We start from the raw sequence: 19,766 nt of genomic DNA, 5'->3' as shown, positions 1-19,766 counted from the left end.
TTACATATATTTTGAGAGAATTATATGGGAGTTAATTTACGGATACATTTTAAATAAAAATTTGGTATCAATGCTACTTAAATTATGCAAAACATACAAATTGAGAATTGTACCAATGAAGTGGTGGAACATTAAATGCATAAAATGGGTTATTGACGAGAAAAGTTTATGTGGATTGGATAAAAATATTTTACAACAAAATCGTTCACATATAATTTGAGCAAGTTATGTAGAAATCAGTTTGCGTATACATTTTACATTTTTAAGGAAAAATTGATATCGAGGCTATATACACTATGTAAAAACACACAGATTGAGAGCTCTACCAAAGAAGTACATTGATGGTTCTTCGTTGGTATGGCTGCATATCATTTTAACTATGTAGTCTTGAAGTTATATAACTGACGTAAAGGTAAGAAGCTTTGTAATTAAGAAACATACTTTTAACTATGTGGTTTAGAAGCTATATAACCGACGTAAGGTAAGAAACTATGTAATTAAAAAACATACTAGCGTGGAACATTGATTGTTCCTTGCTAATATAAAATGACTTATTTCAGAAACATTAAGTTTCAGTTCTTTCATGTTCCTCTTATCGTTTAGGCTGCATGAACACGGTAGAAGAAAAACATATACTTGAGGACTAGACTCACTCGGAACATTGATGGTTCCGTGCTACTGTCTAGGACGTTGAAGAGAGATCATGGTTTAAGCTCTTCATATTCCTCATATCTTTTAGACTCTAGAGCGAATATGTAACCAAATTCACTCAGACAACAGAGCAGAATTCGTGAACAAGTTATGGATTGAACTATTTAGTGATTTAAAGATTTTGCATACAAGAACCCCCCTTATAACCCCTCATCTAATATCGTGGAACGATGGCATAGAACAATAGTGAGTATTCTGAGGACTATGGGCAGGGAGATGCAAAATGAATCGGACCTAGGTGTAAAAGTGGCTTGTCTGGCCTATAACACTTCGGTGCAAAGTAGTACAGGCCAGACACTGTTCTTTGCATCCTTTGGGAGAGAAGCTATAGTTCCCATCCATTGGAGTTACCCCATACCCAAACCGGATGTTGAGAAGGATGTATCTGCCTGGACAGAGACTATTCAAGAAAAGTTTCAAACTGCTTATGCTGGGATGAGAGAGAGACAACAACAGACAATGCTGAGAAACGCTCAGTATTCCAAACCGATCCTGAACCAGTTCAACATAGGGCAGTGGGTATGGATCTTTGATCCCAGGATCATTCCAGGCAGGTGTGATAAACTTAGGTCATACTGGGCAGAGCCCTACAAGATTGTAAGATTTATGGCCCCAGCATTGGCTGAAGTAATTGCAGTGTATGAGCAGGGTAAACCAAGGATAGTTAGCTTAGACATTTTATAGGAGTTTAGGGTGGAAATCAATGTACCCCTAGTGACCCCCCTCACCCCTCATTTCAAGGAAGGGATGAGATGACAGAAATTCCAAGCTCAGAGTTAGAGGTACTGATACCAGAAGAGAGCAAGAGACAAGAGAGACAGCTAGACAGGAGAGATACAGCCAGACCAAGGAGATTAAACAGGCTGACCACGGGACACAGATAACATCCAGCTGTGAAGAGGGAGGGAGGGGATCCCACCCCACACCAGATTTAGATGGAGAAGTTGATATGCAGGGAGAGGGGAATAGGGGGGCAGAGTACCAGCCCCTCCCCAGCCTGGAAAATACCGGAGAACCAACCCAGCCAACCCAACCCCAACCTTCAGGTGCAGTGCCAGCCTACAGCCGGAGAACAAGATAGATATGCAGGAGGGGACTGGGAAAGTAAAGAGAGGCCAAGCTGAACCTGAGGAAAACAGCCATAATGAAAAATGGAGGAAAAGGGAGGGGATCAAGAGGAGATTACAAGATGAACCAACCCAACCAACCACACCTCCTTCCTTTAGTACAATGCCAGTCTATCAGCTGGAGAATGAGATACATATGCATGAGGGGGCTGGAGGAGTGAAGAGAGGGCAAACTGAGCTGGAGTAAAACCTCCATCATGATAAATGGAGAAAGCAAGAAGGGATCAAGAGGGGATTGAGAGATATTCCTCGGGTACAATATGAGGAGTATGAAGACAGCTGGGATCAAGAGATTCAAGCCAAGAAATGCAGAGGATCAATAAATTGTATTCTGGATTGCTGTGGTGTATGGAGAGATCAACAGAAAACCTGGTCGCTACAGTACGAATTTCACCCCTTACCCCAGCTATGAGGGATCAACAGGCGGGAGTGATTGCAGCCCTAATAGTGCAGCCAGGAAACGCCAATACGGCAGCGGTGCAGAGCAATCCTATCTCTCCAGCTAATGGTCAGTCAACAAGGAACACAAGGAGGCGCAACAGGTCATGGAGTAGCTCTCTAATTCGTACAGGTCTAATGCTTCTGTTTATGTTCCTCTCTATCTCAGCTATAGAGGGGTTTAAGGATTTGAGCAAAATAATTCCCCAGATGTATACACCCGACTGCAACCACAGATGCCTATCTACATGATGTCAGGAAAAGAGCTGCTTCCTTCCTGTGAAATGGAATGCAACTTAAACAGAAACCAAAGAGTCTGCAATATAATGGAGAGATATGTTCATTAGGCAAGAGATACAGATCCATCTGGAGTCTGTCTACAGGGAAAGTTATCAATACCAGAGGATCTACACCAAGGAGTCTGTAATATAATGGAGAGATATGTTCATTAGGCAAGAGATACAGATCCATCTGGAGTCTGTCTACAGGGAAAGTTATCAATACCAGAGGATCTACACCAAGGAGTCTGTAATATAATGGAGAGATATGTTCACAAGGTCAGAGAGACAAATCTAGCTGGAGTCTATCTTCAGGGCAAGTGGCAATACTAGAGGATCTACACCAACACCCCAACATGAGAGGCCTAATAGCTAGATGTGCCCACCAAGATCAGCATAGAGTTAAAGGATACGATGTTGCTCTGCAACTCTTTGAGGTTAATCAGTCCATACCTAGAGCTGGGTATGTTCATAGAGAGAAATCAGGGATTATAGATTACGATGTTGCTCATCGGCCCGTTGATATCACCAATGTTGCTGTTTTAGAACCAGGGTAGTTCAAGATTAGACCCAGGGCTGAGCTGAATCCATCTGTGCATCTACATCTACCACTACACCTACATCTAGGTCTACAACTAAATCTACATCTACATCTACATCTACACAGATGCCTATTATGTCGGAGCATCGTTAAATCTAATTGAACAAGTACTCTCAACACTGCCCCCCAGGAGATTTGCAGAATATTCTGTTGTAATGCTTATCACGATCTTTATTATCTTTGTTATCAATATATGTCTTATCTATTTCAATGTTGCTCTAACTGGCCGATCCGGTCAGTTAGATTCACCTGTATATAAATAAATTTAGTACTACATGAACCTTCGTACTATACTGATGAATATAGAGCCTTGAGTTTTGGCTAGAGATTGAGAGCCTTGAGTTTGGCTAGAGATAGAGTCAGTTAGACTATAATTAGACTTTGAGAAGCGTAATCTCAGGACCTAGATTTATTACAGTACAACAGGATACATCTAGAACTCTGAGAGTACACCCAGACAATCTCAGAAACTCCTTCAATCCTCCATCTGTCAGCATATATAAAAAATACAGGTTCAATACCTCTAGGTGTGGACGAGAGTTTACTCCTTCCTCTACTCCAACCCCTGAAATTCTAGAACAAGATAAATCTAATTCTCTGAGTTTACTCCCAGATCTGTTCAATATCTCAATCAGTCCTTGATCTGATAACAAATGCCTAAGGGTCAGTTTCAGCTTCTCTAGGTTAGGAAAAGCGTTGGGGAGAGGACGTCAACCAATGATGACTCCTGTATTCCTCATATTAAGAAGGTGTGGTAACAGTTGGCCCAACAACGGTACACCCAATCACGTTTCACCCAAAACGTTTCACCCAATAACGTTTCACCCTAAATAATGTTTCACCCAAAATAATGTTTCACTCAATTCACATTTCACCCAAAATACATTTCACCCAAACTACACTAACTAAAGAGTTTCACCCAAAAAAAAAAAATCTTGCAAAATTTATTTTGACTTTTTAAAAATTATATCTTTTAATTTGTTAAAATTGTATAGATAAGTTACAGTTATTCTAATTACTGCTCAATTTATGCATCCTCTTGGAGTCCAAAAATGAATTCCTTGATAAAGTATGGATTGAAAGTTTGAAGTGCAGTCTTCAGGTTTGCCATCGGGGCTGACCAACGTTCTGTTCTAGATCGGTTTGGGTCAGCACGTCTGACATTTTGATCAATAAGAGTGGGCTTCCCCCTTTTTGAGGAGATGTACTTAACTACATGTAACTGTGCCGCCATGGTCAGATAAAATCTGGTTTTGCAGATTTCGAACAAAAGAAGTTGCGAATTTACACCAATTTGCATTAATATTTTTGTATAAAGGAGTCGACCCACTCAGATTAGATTTGTTTTGAACCAATCTATAAACATTCCCACAATTCTCTTGTTTTTCCCAATCAAAATTTAAGGCAAATTGGTCCAGGGGTTTTTGAGTTATGATCAGAGATCATAACTCATTGGCAATGTATGCTTTAGAAGAATAAAAATAATTGGGTGAAACACTTAAATAAGTGTAGTTTGGGTGAAACATTATTTGGGTGAAACGTAATTTGGGTGAAACGTGAATGGGGGAAAGGTTATTGGGTGAAACGTTATTGGGCGAACTAATACTACACCATTAAGAATAGTAACAGATTAATATTGGAAAATATACTCTACACGATATCTTTCTCATTTGTTGCACTCGTCTTAAACCAATAGCCTGTACTGATAGTTTCCAGTTCCTCGTGTTTTTTTAATATGTTTTTGAACACTGAAGCACAAACCAGGAGGATCAAGAGAAGAGATTTCCAATTCTTGAATGATACAAGAGCTGGTTACATGACAAAACTGGAAAATATGAGTTTACAGGCGCATCTTTGTTTCTAAGACAGCTGCTACACACAGGGATAAATAATAACTTCTTCAGGGATAAATGCTGCGAAACACTGAGAAACTTTCCGCTATTAAGATGTTGGAAAAGTTTTGTGGATTATGCTTTTACTATTAGGAATATATAATTTATAATTCAAGAAAAAAATTATTACTCCTCACAACTAATTTTATAATCCTTATATCTTTGCAACATGAAACTATGATTTTCTGAGCAAGCATAATTCATAAAAATTTTTAGAAATAACATTTGACTTTAAAATTTATTCTGTGGCATTCAGTATCATTCAAATATCTTTAACTTTGAGTTACAAACAAAATAAGAATTGGAAAATTGGGGATTGTGGGGAGTAATTAGTTCCTTTAATTAGATCTGTTTTATATTTTTTTTAAAACTGTACATATTATTACTATAAACATTATTAACATAAAATGTATGGTTTGTCATTAAACATGAGACTGGATGGTTAGATAATCAATTTATACTTGGAACCAACTTACTCTAAATAAAAACCTGAAGCTAATCTTAAAATATTTTGTACACAGGTAAAGTAATATCTCATGACTGTGGTAAACCTCAAACTGTTCAAAACTTAATAAGAATCTGTGGATCATTGGAGGAGCAGCAGCTCTTCTTAAGAACAAGATGGCTTAAGATCAAATATTCTGGAGAAATATTTCATCTTTCAACAGGTGGCAACCCTATTGTTGGCTTTAGTGATTTGAAACTAAAGCGGAAATCAATGAAACAAATATATTTTCAAACTGTTCTGGAACTGTCTGGACTAAAAACCAAGAAATTGTGTTCATCACTACGACAAAGTCTTGGAAATGAGAAAGTTGTTGAGTCTAACATTTTTAAAAAAATGGAATCTCTCCATGAGTTGGATAATTTTTATGAATCCAAAACAGAAGAATTCATTTCTGGCAATGAAGTTGTAATTCGGGATATGGTATATGTTAAGAATACTTCAGAATACATTAGATATAACATAGATGACAGATTCATGATGCTCTAGCTAGAATATCTCTTGATGGTGGTCCAAACTTCTTGAACGTTTTAGTTAATATTTTTGATCCAAACAGTAAGCATTCAAAAAATTCTGTTTCTGATGATTCAGGAGTAAAAAGATGCTTTATTCTTGCCATCGTTGAAGATGTATCTGAGGACAATTTTATCTAAAAAATGAAGACTACTCAAAAAAGTTTTTGTTGGAAACAAATAGTCCTGCAGGATCAAATTAAACTTACTTTTCGGAACCATAAGTTTTGTTTAAATAAATGCATATTTAAGACAAAATTTATTTATTTTAGATCTGCAGAGGCCAAATTTTAAGAGTTTGAGCCGCAGCTTAAATTCAAACCGTGGCTGAAATATGGTTTGTTCCACTTAAATTTTATTCAGTTTTTCAAGATTTAGGCCAGCGTTAAATTGAAACCGGTTTTTGGGTGATTTGAGACGTGGCTTACATTCATTAAATTCGGACACTTATTATCCTAACACCTTTGGGCAAATTTTCCATTTAAATCAATGAGAATTTATATTCCAAATTTCAGAATTAAAGTTAGCGATTTACATAAATAAAAGACCCACCCTTTCTTCCGATTCCTCCCTCGAAGCAAACCATCTATATATAAATTTGGCTTGTCTGTCTGTTTGTTTGTATTGGAGCCAAATTTTTTGGGGACATCACATGACCGCAGGGAAGGTTTATGAATCATAAAAATCAAAAAAAAATGTGTTTTAAAGGTTTTTAATTTTGTAAAAAATTTAAATTCTTGAAAATCTGCGAATTTTTTTTTAAATCCGCAAAAATTTTTTCTTCTTTGTTTTAAAATGTAAACAAAAAGAACATGTTCACAATTTAAAAGCCTAGAAAGAGGGGCGCCTTAAATTTCTAGATATTTACATAGGCCTAAATAGGTTTTTCACTAAGGGCGTTAACCTAGGGGGGAGGATCACCCAATTACCAGGGTATTACGAAAACTCAGATTTACAGGGACGATTTGTGCATGATTTTTCTCATCACATTTTTAAACCAAACGTAAAATCCCGCCCCCCTGGATCAGTGGATATGGGTCCGTCCTAGAGAACGATTTTTGGACCCCCCCCCCCCTTCTATTAATTATGTACATGACCACTTTTTCAACAATTTTCAATTATATTAGTATTTATTTAGGGTTAGGTTAGGGTATGACGATTTCTGGGCCGAGTGCTGCGGCTAGGACAGGCTAGGGGGCGGAGCGCTGCAGCCATGGGTTAGGTTAAGTTAAGACACTTTCTTTATCATATTTAACTTTAAGTCCTGTCCTTTAAAAGTTTGTTAAATCTTCATTAAATGAGAGTGTCAATGATTTTTAATGATTCAATGATTGAATAAGATTTTTATTAGTTTTTAATTCATTTTTCATCTTATTAAAGTGTCACTTTAAATCATTATTCTTAACTATTTAGAGTCACTTAATTTCAAAAATATTCTTCATTTAAAGAGTTACATGCCCGATTTACAGTTAAAAGTACCTTTTAGATCATTATCTCAGTAACAATGAGGAAAAGATCGTTTGAAATTCTCTTAAGACCTATTGATTAAATGTCAATTTAATTTTTGTCTCCGGTATAAATCAATTTTGTAAAGAACATGGAGGGAAAAATCATCAATTTTCATATAGAAAACAAGGATTTCTCGATCAATTTTGCTCAGACAAAGGTTTCAAGGGTGAATTTGGCATTCAACTCTTTATATGGACAGTCACTTTAAATTACTTTGACAGTCCCTGTTAGTGTTATCTATTATTAAAATATGCTTTTTTCAGGAATGCTTTTCCATCAGAGGACGGGAACTACACTGGAATTAAAAAAAGCAAATAAAAAAATGAGATCTGTATTCTCGGATTTAAAGATCTGTATTCTGGGATTTAAAGTTCTGTATTCTCGGATTTCAAGATTTGTATTCTCGGATTTATTTTAGTTTAATAATTAAATTAATTAGTTTAATAATGCGAATTTCAGAAATAATGTCTTATCAGGAATCTCCTGATATGTTCGACATTTCTGTTGATGAAATTCCTGGAGATCCAGGTTTTACATGTTTTCTACTTTTATTTAGAATTTGAATTTTCCAAAAAAAATTACTAAACTAAATTACTTGCGATTGTTTAGTTTTGTATTAAAGATTTTTATCTATTATTTCGTACAGGCTTGAATATACAGGATGTCCCAGAAAAAAAACTGTGCATTAGGGGTATCAGTTATTGAGGAACAAATTTTCGTTTAATTTTTATGATCATGGTGTCATTCAAAAGCTATATATTTCAGTTATTTCATGATGTAAAATTTTTCCTTCTATGCCTTATACTTTTTTTGAAAAATCCGAGAAATCGATTTTCGACTTACGCTCAAATAATTGGTTGTAACAAAAAAAGTATGAGGCCTAGAAGAAAAAAATGGATATTTGTTTATTTCGAGTATATTCCTGTCGAGAGCCCATCTAGTGAGTCCATTCTAACTCAAAGCCAGCAGCGCAGTACTGCAGGGACTGCAGGTACTAGAAGGAGGGAGGGAAGGAGGGAGGGAGGGAGGGAGGTTTTACTTTTAAAAACAAAAGCATATAAATGTGTTCCACTAGATAAACACATAGTCCCTGAGGAGAGGTTACTAGGACTGTTTAAGACATGCAACCATCCTGGTTGTGGGGCAGTGATCCTTGGAGAGCCCCAAGTTGTATGCCATGGAATGTATATGAAGGTTAGAATAATGCATGTTTGAATTTCATGTTATTAAATGTTCTATTTCTTAGAGTTGAACCTTTCCTAATTTTAATTTTATGATCCAATATTATACTTATTAAACCCACGTTTTGTGTATTTAGGGCTGGGCAAAGTTCTTTAAACGAAATGAAGGTTTTCGGAAAATAACGAAAGAGTCCGTTAATTTTTAAATCGTTTTCATATTTCCCGGATTTGAAAAAAAATAACAGTTGAGAATGAAATTGAAACGGTTGTGTATTTAAAAAACAGCAAAAAGTATGTCTTTATATCCTGTCTTCATTCCCCCCCCCCCCTTTATTTTTATTTGGTGACGGCTTGTGTTGTAAGTCAATTTAATAAACCGTTAACAATTAATTATGGACATTTTTGAGTTTTGACAAACCGTTAAACAAATTGCAACAATTGACAATCCGTTCATTTAAAAAAAAAATGTTAACGGATGAAAATCCTCCGTTAATAAAATTAAGATCCTTTTAATAAAATGGAAAATTTTCAGATTTTTTTTTGTTAGGTCACCACGTACTGCGATAGCTGTAAAAAAGATTACATTTGGGAATCCAGCAAGTTGGGTATGGTTTATTTTTATTATTGTTCAAATTTTATTGCAGTTAAACAATGCCCTTCTAGTTATTTCTAGTTATGAGCCAGAGCTGGAATAAAAAAAAATGTATGTAATTGTAATTGTAAAAATATTTTATTTGACATTTTTAATGTGATGGAAGACAACATTCATTACATTCAGTTTGAAGAATAGAAAGTTTTAATGAGGTCTTATTGCACTTAAGGGTACTTTTGGAACGTGAAGTAAAAAAAATAAATCTATGAAATCAATGTTGAGACATCATCATTTTTTACAGTAAAGTTGACACTCTATACTTTATGACAAATTTTTCTCATCTTATATAAGCACGATTTTTACAATTTATCGTTTTATTAAATCTTTAATGGCATTTTTTCAGTTCGAGCTTCTGCTAAAGTATCGCAGAATGATGTGGAGTTTGTTGTTAGCCTTAAGCTTAATGCAATTAACAATTATGCGGTAAGACAAATTTATATCTTGACAAATTATTTTCCCCATTTCTCAAAATTCATTTATTGTTAAGAGTTTTAACGACAGTTATGCAGGTAAATAAATGATTTTTTGTGGGAAAACTATTAAAGAAAAAAGAAAAAATCTCATTTAAAATTCGAATTTCTTGTAACTTCCATTACCCCACCAAATCTCCGCGCCATGCCACACTAAGAATTTTAAAATCATCTTTTTATCCACTTAAAGAATCCTTGAAAAAGAAATTAACAAATCAAGTTCTAAATAATTTAAAGCTGGAATATTTAAATCAGTTACAGTTCACGCCTTTCAATTTTTTTCTTTGTCTTCATGGAACTCTTTAAAAGATTTAAACCGAAACAGGGTTATGCAGTATTAGCAGTGCAGACTGTGTCTCCGACGGGACTGATTGAGAGCATAAAATAATTATACAGTGGTAAGCGAATATAACACTACAATGAACACGACTTTTTAATTTTAGTTTTGAGTGTTAACTAGCTTTTTTCTAATTAGAAGTTTACAATTAATCAAAGAGATGGCTTGTTTAATTGATAAATTCTCTTGACTTCTTTTTTTATGTGTGTCCATGGCGTTAAACAGCTTAATTTTAATCAAAATTGAATTCGAATGTTGTTTTCATTGCATTGCTATAATCGCCTACCACTGTAGAAAGAACGATGGGGAGCCATCCTATCTGAAATCACAATAATTTTAACTATGAGTCAATCAGTGATAATGATTTATTTGTTGCCATCGCCTTTAACTTTTAGGAAAGTTGTTTATCAGATTTTTGTCCGTCTTGGTCTTCAAGGGATAAGAATGGCTACCAGAATTAATTCTATGTGGTCTTTCTTTAAAGAGAATTTGATATACAACCTTTTTAAGTTGTAATTATAATTAGAACTCGACATCAAACATATGAGATTTTATGATTTGGCGAGAAACAGTTTCATTCTAGTATTTCTTTATCATTGTTAAAATATATTTAGTTGTGTTACAGGCCTCCGACTTCCTTAACTTATTCAATCTGAGAGGACTTACTAGAGACTCCATGACTAGGATCAAAAAAGAAATGGTCCTTCCAGCTGTTAAAAGTAAGATAGATTTTCATTTCACGGGATATTCATAGTAATAAAAACCATTAATTATTATATTGACAGATTATGGCAAAATTGTAAAACACCTATGCAAAATGCTCAATGCTCATAAATGATCTTCCAAAATGGTTTAAAAAGTTACCTAAAAATTAAGATTACTGACACATTATTAGAAACTTAAAAAGTTGTAGGCTACTACTTAGAATCAAAGGTACCCAAGTTTGTGCAACATTTTTTTTAAATGCTTTACACAAAAATTTTAAACTGTTTGCCCTCAAAATGCTACTCATAACTGTCCGCTAATGTGAGAATAGTTTTAAAAATATTTTTTTTGAAAAATGTAGAGACATCATAAACTTAAATTGTCTATTCTCTTTCTTTGTTACTTGATGTTTTAAACTACTGATACTATTAAGCTTAAACTATTTGTATCTAACAGAATTTATAGTTTAATAAAATCCAAGGTCTACGAGCAAAGATATAGGACTTAGAAATCAGATTTTCTGGCAAAGACTAAATTCTTTTGTAAAAAGATGCAGGCACATTTTCAGAATTGAAAATTTCATCATTTTTTTAAATAAGGTTTTTCATTACTGTAAACCTTTTATTTATTCAAATATGGAGCCCTTGGCAGCTAGAGTTAGTATTTTATGAAAATTATCATTTATCCTTTCTTGATACTTCTTCATCCAAATTCAAAAGCAAACATTTGTATGACTGATAAGGACCAGTATGACCTACAGTTAGGCATCTTATTTTATTTTGGTTTAGTGGCTTATAATAGTTCTTGATTAGGCTACATTGTATGAGATTATAAAGAACTGTCCGAGAGGGATTAAAACTTTTGCCACGGATAGAAGTAGTACAATGAAGACAATGATTGAAGGAATAAACCAGTTTTGACGACATTTTTTTTAAAATTTGCATTAATGAATTGTTAAACTTTAACTGATTTATAGGCTGGTTTTTGTTTGCATAATTTTGTGAAAAACAAGCCTTTTCTAAAAGATAATTAAATATTGATTATGATTTCTACTTTGGGGGAATGGCCACCCTTACTATAGATTTTTAAAATGTTATTGGTTGTGTGGGGGAGCCTATTTTTGTGGAATGTGAATTTCGATTTCCATGCAAAGATGGGTGTCCAAAGGAAATTATCCGCATCAAAATTGAATGGATGCTAAGCACAATACATCATATTGTTTTGTCATTCCGTGAATTGGTTTTATCATAACAGAACTCAACAAAGAACTATCAAACGAGGATGATATTAATTTCACTATAAACCATGTATATGATCCCTGGCATTACATTCACAAGTAAGTAGATATACCAACGTTCGTAATGTATTCCATGTAAATTTCACAACGGTAATTTTTATATTATTGGCATCTTCGTTAAATGCGCTCAAAATATTAGATTATACTTAATAAATCAAATGGTCAACCACCATTCATAGGAAATTTGAGTATTCTAACCCTAAGATGGTTATGAGCAAGGTGTTTATATTGATATGATGTTCATTATAATTGTAACTAAATAAAAAAAATTAAACCTCCATCAAGCATAGAGAGAAAATAAATTTTTTTATTTTTAAGCATATTTCATTTTTCTTTTCTATTTACAGCCATAGACATATACACATATATATTGCAACCCCTTTTCAGAAGAAAGGGGGTGCACCTGTCCCCCTGCACCCCCCCTGGCTATGGGCCTGACATATGTTATTTCATTTAATGTTGCAGTGTTATGACTGACCTCAGGCAATTTGCCAACACCTTTGGGGGGTCCTGTTGTTGCCCTGGCTTGATTCCAATGGAAACATGCTCTGGTGGTCTCTGCAAAATTGTAATGGTAAGATTTAACACCAATAGTTTGACTATTTTTCACTTGTCTCCTGCTTAATATCTTTCATACTAAGGATTTGCTAGGTTTAGAAAATATATTTTTTATTATATAACAGGGGTGCATATTTATTGCAAAATCTTTCAAAAATAATCATATCATAGAAGCCCCCCCCCCCTTCGTTCACCGCTGTTGCATCTTGTTAACATAAATTCTTATTTTTATTAAGGTAATGCCATTACTCTACAAGAGATGGTGGGGTCCATCCCCTTCCACATAACAAACCAGCATAGGTAAGTTTTAATTATCATCCTATTAACCATTTTTTTGGACTTTTTGTTGGTTCTATTATTTATTGTGTAAAAATAAGCTTTGAACATTTCCTATTTTGATTTATCAAAACGTCATTACTCTTGTATTTTAGTTCAGTCATTAATGTCAGTGAAACATAACAGAAATTTCAATGATATTTTACAATTTAAAAGTTGCCTTCTTAGTTTATCACAAAATTATGTTTTTTTTTGGGATAACACTTAGTTTTTAGTTCATACATGTTTTTTTAGATTTCCAGATAACAACGAATTTAAAGAGTGTGTTCATCAACACATTCGCTGGGGATGGATTAAGCAGAACTCGAAAGGAATATTCATGATATTACATTAAAGAACCTTTCATTTTGTTGACTGTGATTTTATGGTTTTAAATGAATTGTTCATTGCCTATGGGCAGATGCAGGATTTTAGCCCGGGATGGGGAAGGGGAAGTACAAACAATTTCGAAAATATGAAAATATTTTTGTTTCACTTACTCCATACTGCTGTATCATAAGTCATATCTGATATATTTAGTGTTCTACAAAGTTAATCTAATTTTGAGGAAGGGGACAAGATTCCAAGATTTGGCCCAAATGACGGAGTTCATTCACACTAGTAAGTATTTGATGATAAAAATTAAAACCACAAAACCATTTAAGTACACATTTGTTAAGGAACTGACCAAACGCTATAGGTGAAGAGATTTAAAGAGAATGTTTTAAAGTGACCCTCCAGGCAAAGAGGTTATTGTCATATTTACAACGGTACCCTTTACACCTTTGACTGATCGTTAAAGAATATCAAATTGATGAACAAACGGAACAAATTGTTAACTGAAGTAAAATTTCAATTAGTTGAGCCTGTTCATTTCGCTTATATATCAGAATGCAAAAATGTAAAATGTAAAATGTAAGAATGTAAAAATGCACAAAGTTAGAACATGCCCAGCACTGGGTTCTACGTAAACACAGAATTAAACATATTTTCATCACTTTAAAAGTTTTTTTTTTCAAACCACAAAATATATGTCCTTGCGTAATGAGGTTCATACTTTGATACTTAAGTTAATTTATAATATTTTAAATAGAGAATTTTGTTTTTCAGGCAGCATAAAATCCCTAAACAGCTTAATAGGAAAATATGCATCCAAAAACTACTTCTATCAGCATTCTGGAATGGAATCAAGAGGTATGCAAGACAAAATTGCCCGACAGTTCATGTAATTTTATGATGCGAAATAGTCGTTTTTAAGCACGATAATTTTTTAAAAAGATCGTTTTTTAAATTAATAACCCCCCCCCACTCTCACTGTTATGATGATGATACTTTTAATCTTTTCAAATCTTTAAGCTTTTTGCTAATAGTCTTAATTCTATAACTTTTATTTTGCAGTCTGTATGGCGATTCTCGATTTTAACAAAAACTGTGGTCGACCAATCGTCGAGAACTCGTACACTATACGGACTAATAGGTATGTTTACCTTACATTTCTAGGTTTATTATTAGAAAGTTTTACACATTTTTTCGGTGTTTTTTTAGATCCTTTAAATGTCCGGTTAGAAGTTTTTAATTTTGAATTTTATTTGAATGACTAACATCTTATGCAGATTGAAGGTGCAGTGTGCATTGACAAATTAATAGAATTTCTTTTTTACAATCCCTCAATGTCAATTTTTCATTTGGTGCCTTATATTCCATGTTCTTTTTAGATAATGTTATCAAGATTTACAGTTTTAAAATATTTTTTTGTTGTTTTAAGACATGGATCTAAGAAAACGGCAAACGTGAAAAGAGTTCCGAAAACTAACCTATGAAAACAGAAGGTAATTTTGCTTCATTAGTTTTTTCATTGCATAAATAATTTGTGTAGGCCAAAGCCATTATGAACTATCAAATACATTAAGATAAGCCCAAATTAAGCCATTTTTAAACCTTCTCCTAAGAAACAATGTAACAGATACCTGGAATCAGAATTTTTTAGTTTTGGAAATGCCCGTTTTCTCCTCAGTCTTGGGAAGAACAGTCTTTTTGTTCAGAAATAGTTTAAATTACGTGATTTTGGAACAAATTAGACGGGAATGTTTACACAGTGTCAATTTTCTAAAAATATACAAAATTTAGCCAAAAAAAAAGGCCTCAACTAATTGATTGTTTTTTCTTCTACATGCAGTTTCTTCTTCATGTTGGGCAATCAATTGCTAATGGGAAACATTTAAGGACAATTTGGTAGAAACAAAAATGATCGAACCAATGGTAGATGAGAGATTGTCTCTATTTAGATATCTGGATCTAACCAAAGCTTATTTTATTAATTGATATCCTATAGGTGCTAGAGCTAGCCTTTGTTCTTTGAGGAAGTTGGAGGTGAAGTTGGAGGGACCTTCTCGCCACACGTTTCCCTGAAGATCAGTGGAAAACCTCATGAGAAAGACTCTAGGTCTGGGGAAGAAATTATAGAGGAGACAGATTCTAGGTACTTTTTTTATTGGGTAAATGAAAAAAAACAGAATTCTTATTTTTTTTTATACAAAATGTGTTTTCAGAGTTAAGGTTCTAAGTTAAAAATATAAATGCCTGTCACTTGTCAGCTATCAAAAGTGCATATTATTCATCCTGGAGGAGGGGGGAAGGGTTATTCAGGTTATTAAATGACCAAAAGCCAAAAAACAAGAAGATTGAAAAAATGATCATCTGCATTCTGCATTAAATACAAATTTGTTTCATATAAAAAATTAAAAATAAATAAATTCTTAAAAAGTAAAGCAAGGTGAAGAGGTTTGGGTTCCAAATAAATAATGCTGAGGAAATGTGTGTAGGTTTTCGTTAATGCACAAAATTATCTTTCAGGATGAAGAAGTATCGAAAGATTTAGAAAATAACCAGCGAAGTACCCTCCTTTCTAAATCCTTGCCGACAGCTCCGATCTCCTTATTAGATTATAGTCGACAGCTTCTATGTCCCTTTCAGTTCATCATTGACAGCTCTAAGTTGACATTTCTTTTCGATCACAGTTGACTGCTTCAATCTTAATTCTAGATCACATCATAATCGACATCTCTAACCCACTTCTAGATCGTATTCGGCAGCTCCAGAATCTTTCCTGGATGATAATCAATGCTCCAGTATCGTTAATTACATTTAATTACATTTTCTAATACGTGTATACTTTTATAAGCTGGAAAATGACATTACCTGTGAACAAAATAGAAAATTATTAATCTGAAAAACTAAATTCTCAGAACGAAAAACCGCGTTTTCGTCTCATGGCATATTTTTTGTTATTTGAGAGAATGCACTTTTGACTATGCTCAGTGCTTATAATTAATCATGCTTTGCACGTCTCAGAACAAGTAACTAGCTGCAAGAGTGCACTTCGAAAACGTCATTTTTTCACCATTAATTAAAAGTGCGGATTTCCACACTATGTATCGATTTTAACTGTTTTTTGTTATGCTGCTCTCTTCAAACCTATTTTTTCAGTTGAATTTTTTTCCGAAAGACTACTCGGCTCAATAAGCTGCTGAAATCAAAAAATATTTCATTAAATAAGATGTGCTTAGTTGTTGCTGTTCTTGTCATAAACATTATCAAATACGAGGGTCATTATTATGATTGGCTAACGCAGCTCCTTTCTTTTGTTTAAGCTGCTTTTTTTACATGTTTTTGTTAGCCGCCATGAACATTATTGTATTGTTTTTCTTTATCAATTAGACTTTTATCAGAAAAGTGGGAAAAATTTGAATACTGTAATACTTAAAATAAGTTTGTAATTATCTCTTATAAAACTTTTTTAAATTAAAACAAAAAAGAATTGTTACAAAAAATTTTTTATCAGAATATTTTTATATAGAAAAATTTGTATCAGAATCAACAATTAGAATTGACTAAGCCATCTGTAATTTTTTACTGTTTTGGTTATTCATTGTTTGGGAATTACTGTATTTCAATTTTTAACCAGAAAATGTTCATTCAGTGGTTCATTTAACACAGTTCGTTCAAATTTAAATATTGCATTTATTTAACGAAAACACATGTTCTACTCAAGAGAAACAAATTTAATATGTAAATTTTGAGTACCTTCTGTACAACAACGAGTAACATGTTTTACTAATAATAAATGTTTTACTCCAAAATATATGTTCATTAAATCATTAAGTAAAATGCAGAAGTAGTTCTTTGAATTTCCTTGAATAAAGAAGATGTTAAAGGGACTGTAAAGGAAAAATGAAAGGGGGTATAGGCTGAAAGCTAATCACTTTAGCTCTCGATTGCGACCCATGAAAGTTATATCTGATGTTCCTATCTCGAGAAACTGATTTACAGCTTTGTCAAATTTATACGAAAATTAATATATATACAATTTTGTATAAAAGTTGAGGGAATTTTACTTTACTGATAAATATGATGGAAAACAAATAAATCCAATGTGATTTTATCTTATTTCTATAATTAGAATAGAAATAAATATTTCTTATCTCAAAGCTTTCAGAAAAAGAATGTATCCGATTCCAGCTCAGACTTCGAAGATGATTTTATTAATTTTATTAAACCCATTGTTGAGTAAGTTTAATAATATGGTTGAACATTTTATTCTATTTCAGATCAATATATTGTCTTTTATATATTTCTAGAATTCTCATTATTATTGTTAAGATTTTTTGACCCTTAGTATTTATTTAGTTGTCAACCTTCTTATTTATGTCTCTAGCAGGTCACAATTTTTGAACATCTTCTATAAAATATTAATTCATGAATCCAGCACTGATAATTTCACATTTAAACAATAAATACCATACTTCACTTAGCTCAGTATTTACAAACATTTTTTTACATTCAAATTGATGAGTGTACCCAAGGATGTATTGCAAGGAAAGTTACTTGTATTTGCGGTTGTCTTCTTCTCCAGAAATCCAGTATATATATACCCTGTTGGCGTTACATAATGTCATCTTTTGCAATGGATCATCAGAAATAAAGTTTAAATGATCAAAAATATTTCACCATGAACATAGAAGTAATTCAAATGACCGAAAAAATAGTTTAAATTAAATAGAACAAATAAAGCATTTACATAGTTCAAATAAGCAAAACAATAGTTCAAATTAGCAAAAACATAGTTCAAATGAGCCAAAAATTAGTTCAAATGAAGATGACAATAATTCAATAGAGCAAAGAAAAGTTCAAATGAGCAAAAAAAAGTTTATTTCAGGGTTAGGCTAGGTTAGGACAATTTCTGGGCTTAGTGCTGCGGCTAGGACAGCTAGGGGGCCAAGCGCCACGACTAGGACAGGCTAGGGGGCTGGGCATGCGGCCACATGACAATGACTTAATCCATGTTGACATTTTTTTCGGCTCCTTTTTATACTAATTTTTTGCTTATTCGAACTATTATTTAGCTCATTCGAAATATTTTTGTTGATCATTTGAACTATTTTCTTGCCCATTTGAACTTCTTTGGTTGCTCATTTAAACTATTTTTTTGTCTCGAATTTCAACTATTTCTTTTAATATTTCAAATAAACAATAAAATAGTTCAAACACACATAATATCACCTATATTTTTAGGCCTAAGAAGACCAAGAACATAGAGAAGAAGACCCAGAAGAAAAAGAAGAAGAAAAAGAAACCCACTATATAATATTGAAGCTTTGGAAGAGAAGAGAAAGGAACTAGTAAACACTCGAGACTTATGTTTTAGAGAAAAAATATTGATTAGCATCCTGGGAGTCAAAAACTTGCGGATCTAGTGGATCCGGATCACTTATCAAAATGCATTAATTTAATTAAAATTAAATTTGATATATGGTAATTATACGTTGTTACATACAGTGCTTAGGATCTATTTTATTTTGATCCGGATCCAAGTCATTTCTTTAAGATTTACAGAATTTTTTTAACAACAAATAGTTTTTAATATTTTTTTTATATTTTTTTGGCTTATTTTTATCCTAAAACTTGATGAACCTTTCAGAAATAAGGAAATTTTAAAATCTCCCTTTTTTTCAAAAGTTCATATTTATTTTACCCCTTGGATCCGGATCCGTAGATCCGCATAATTTTGCAGATGCGGATCCTGATCCAGGAATTCAAAATCTTGCAGATCCAACGGATCCTGATCCTAAGCACTGGTTACATAATAAGAAAAATTGTATATTTAGACAAGTTAAGATAAGTAAAAAGTGATTTCCACTTCATGCCCTTTACATAGGGTAAAATGGTACTGCTTGTTACGAGGTCTTTAAGCACTGGCATCCACGTTGCACACACTCTATTTCTCCGAAAAAAAACCAGATTTTTATATCGGCATAAATGTCAGTTTCTGTGATGCATTTACTATATATATCTGGCGTTTGGATGAAGGGATGGGTGACATGGAAACGCCTCAACACAGAAACGACTCAACACGGAAACGGATCAAAAATTATTTTTGAGGCATTTCCGTTTTTTTTTAGAAATTCAAGGAAATCCCTCAAAAGTTCAGAATTGTTGAGGGATTTCCGAATATTTTGTATCCGTTTCCCAATATTTAGAGTTGAATGGTTTCCTCTTTTTTTTGATCAATTTCCTCATATTTTTAGGTCCGTTTCCTCATATTTTTGATCCGTTTCCGCTTTTTTCAAAAACTTTAAAAATCTCAATTTGTTGATCGGTTTCCTCAAATTTTTGATCCGT

The sequence above is a fragment of the Eurytemora carolleeae genome, unplaced genomic scaffold (assembly GCF_000591075.1).
Source record: "Eurytemora carolleeae unplaced genomic scaffold, Eaff_2.0 scaffold696, whole genome shotgun sequence".
NCBI lineage: Eukaryota > Metazoa > Arthropoda > Copepoda > Calanoida > Temoridae > Eurytemora > Eurytemora carolleeae.
The sequence above is the reverse complement of the archived record's forward strand: the minus strand, read 5'-3'. Positions refer to the sequence as shown.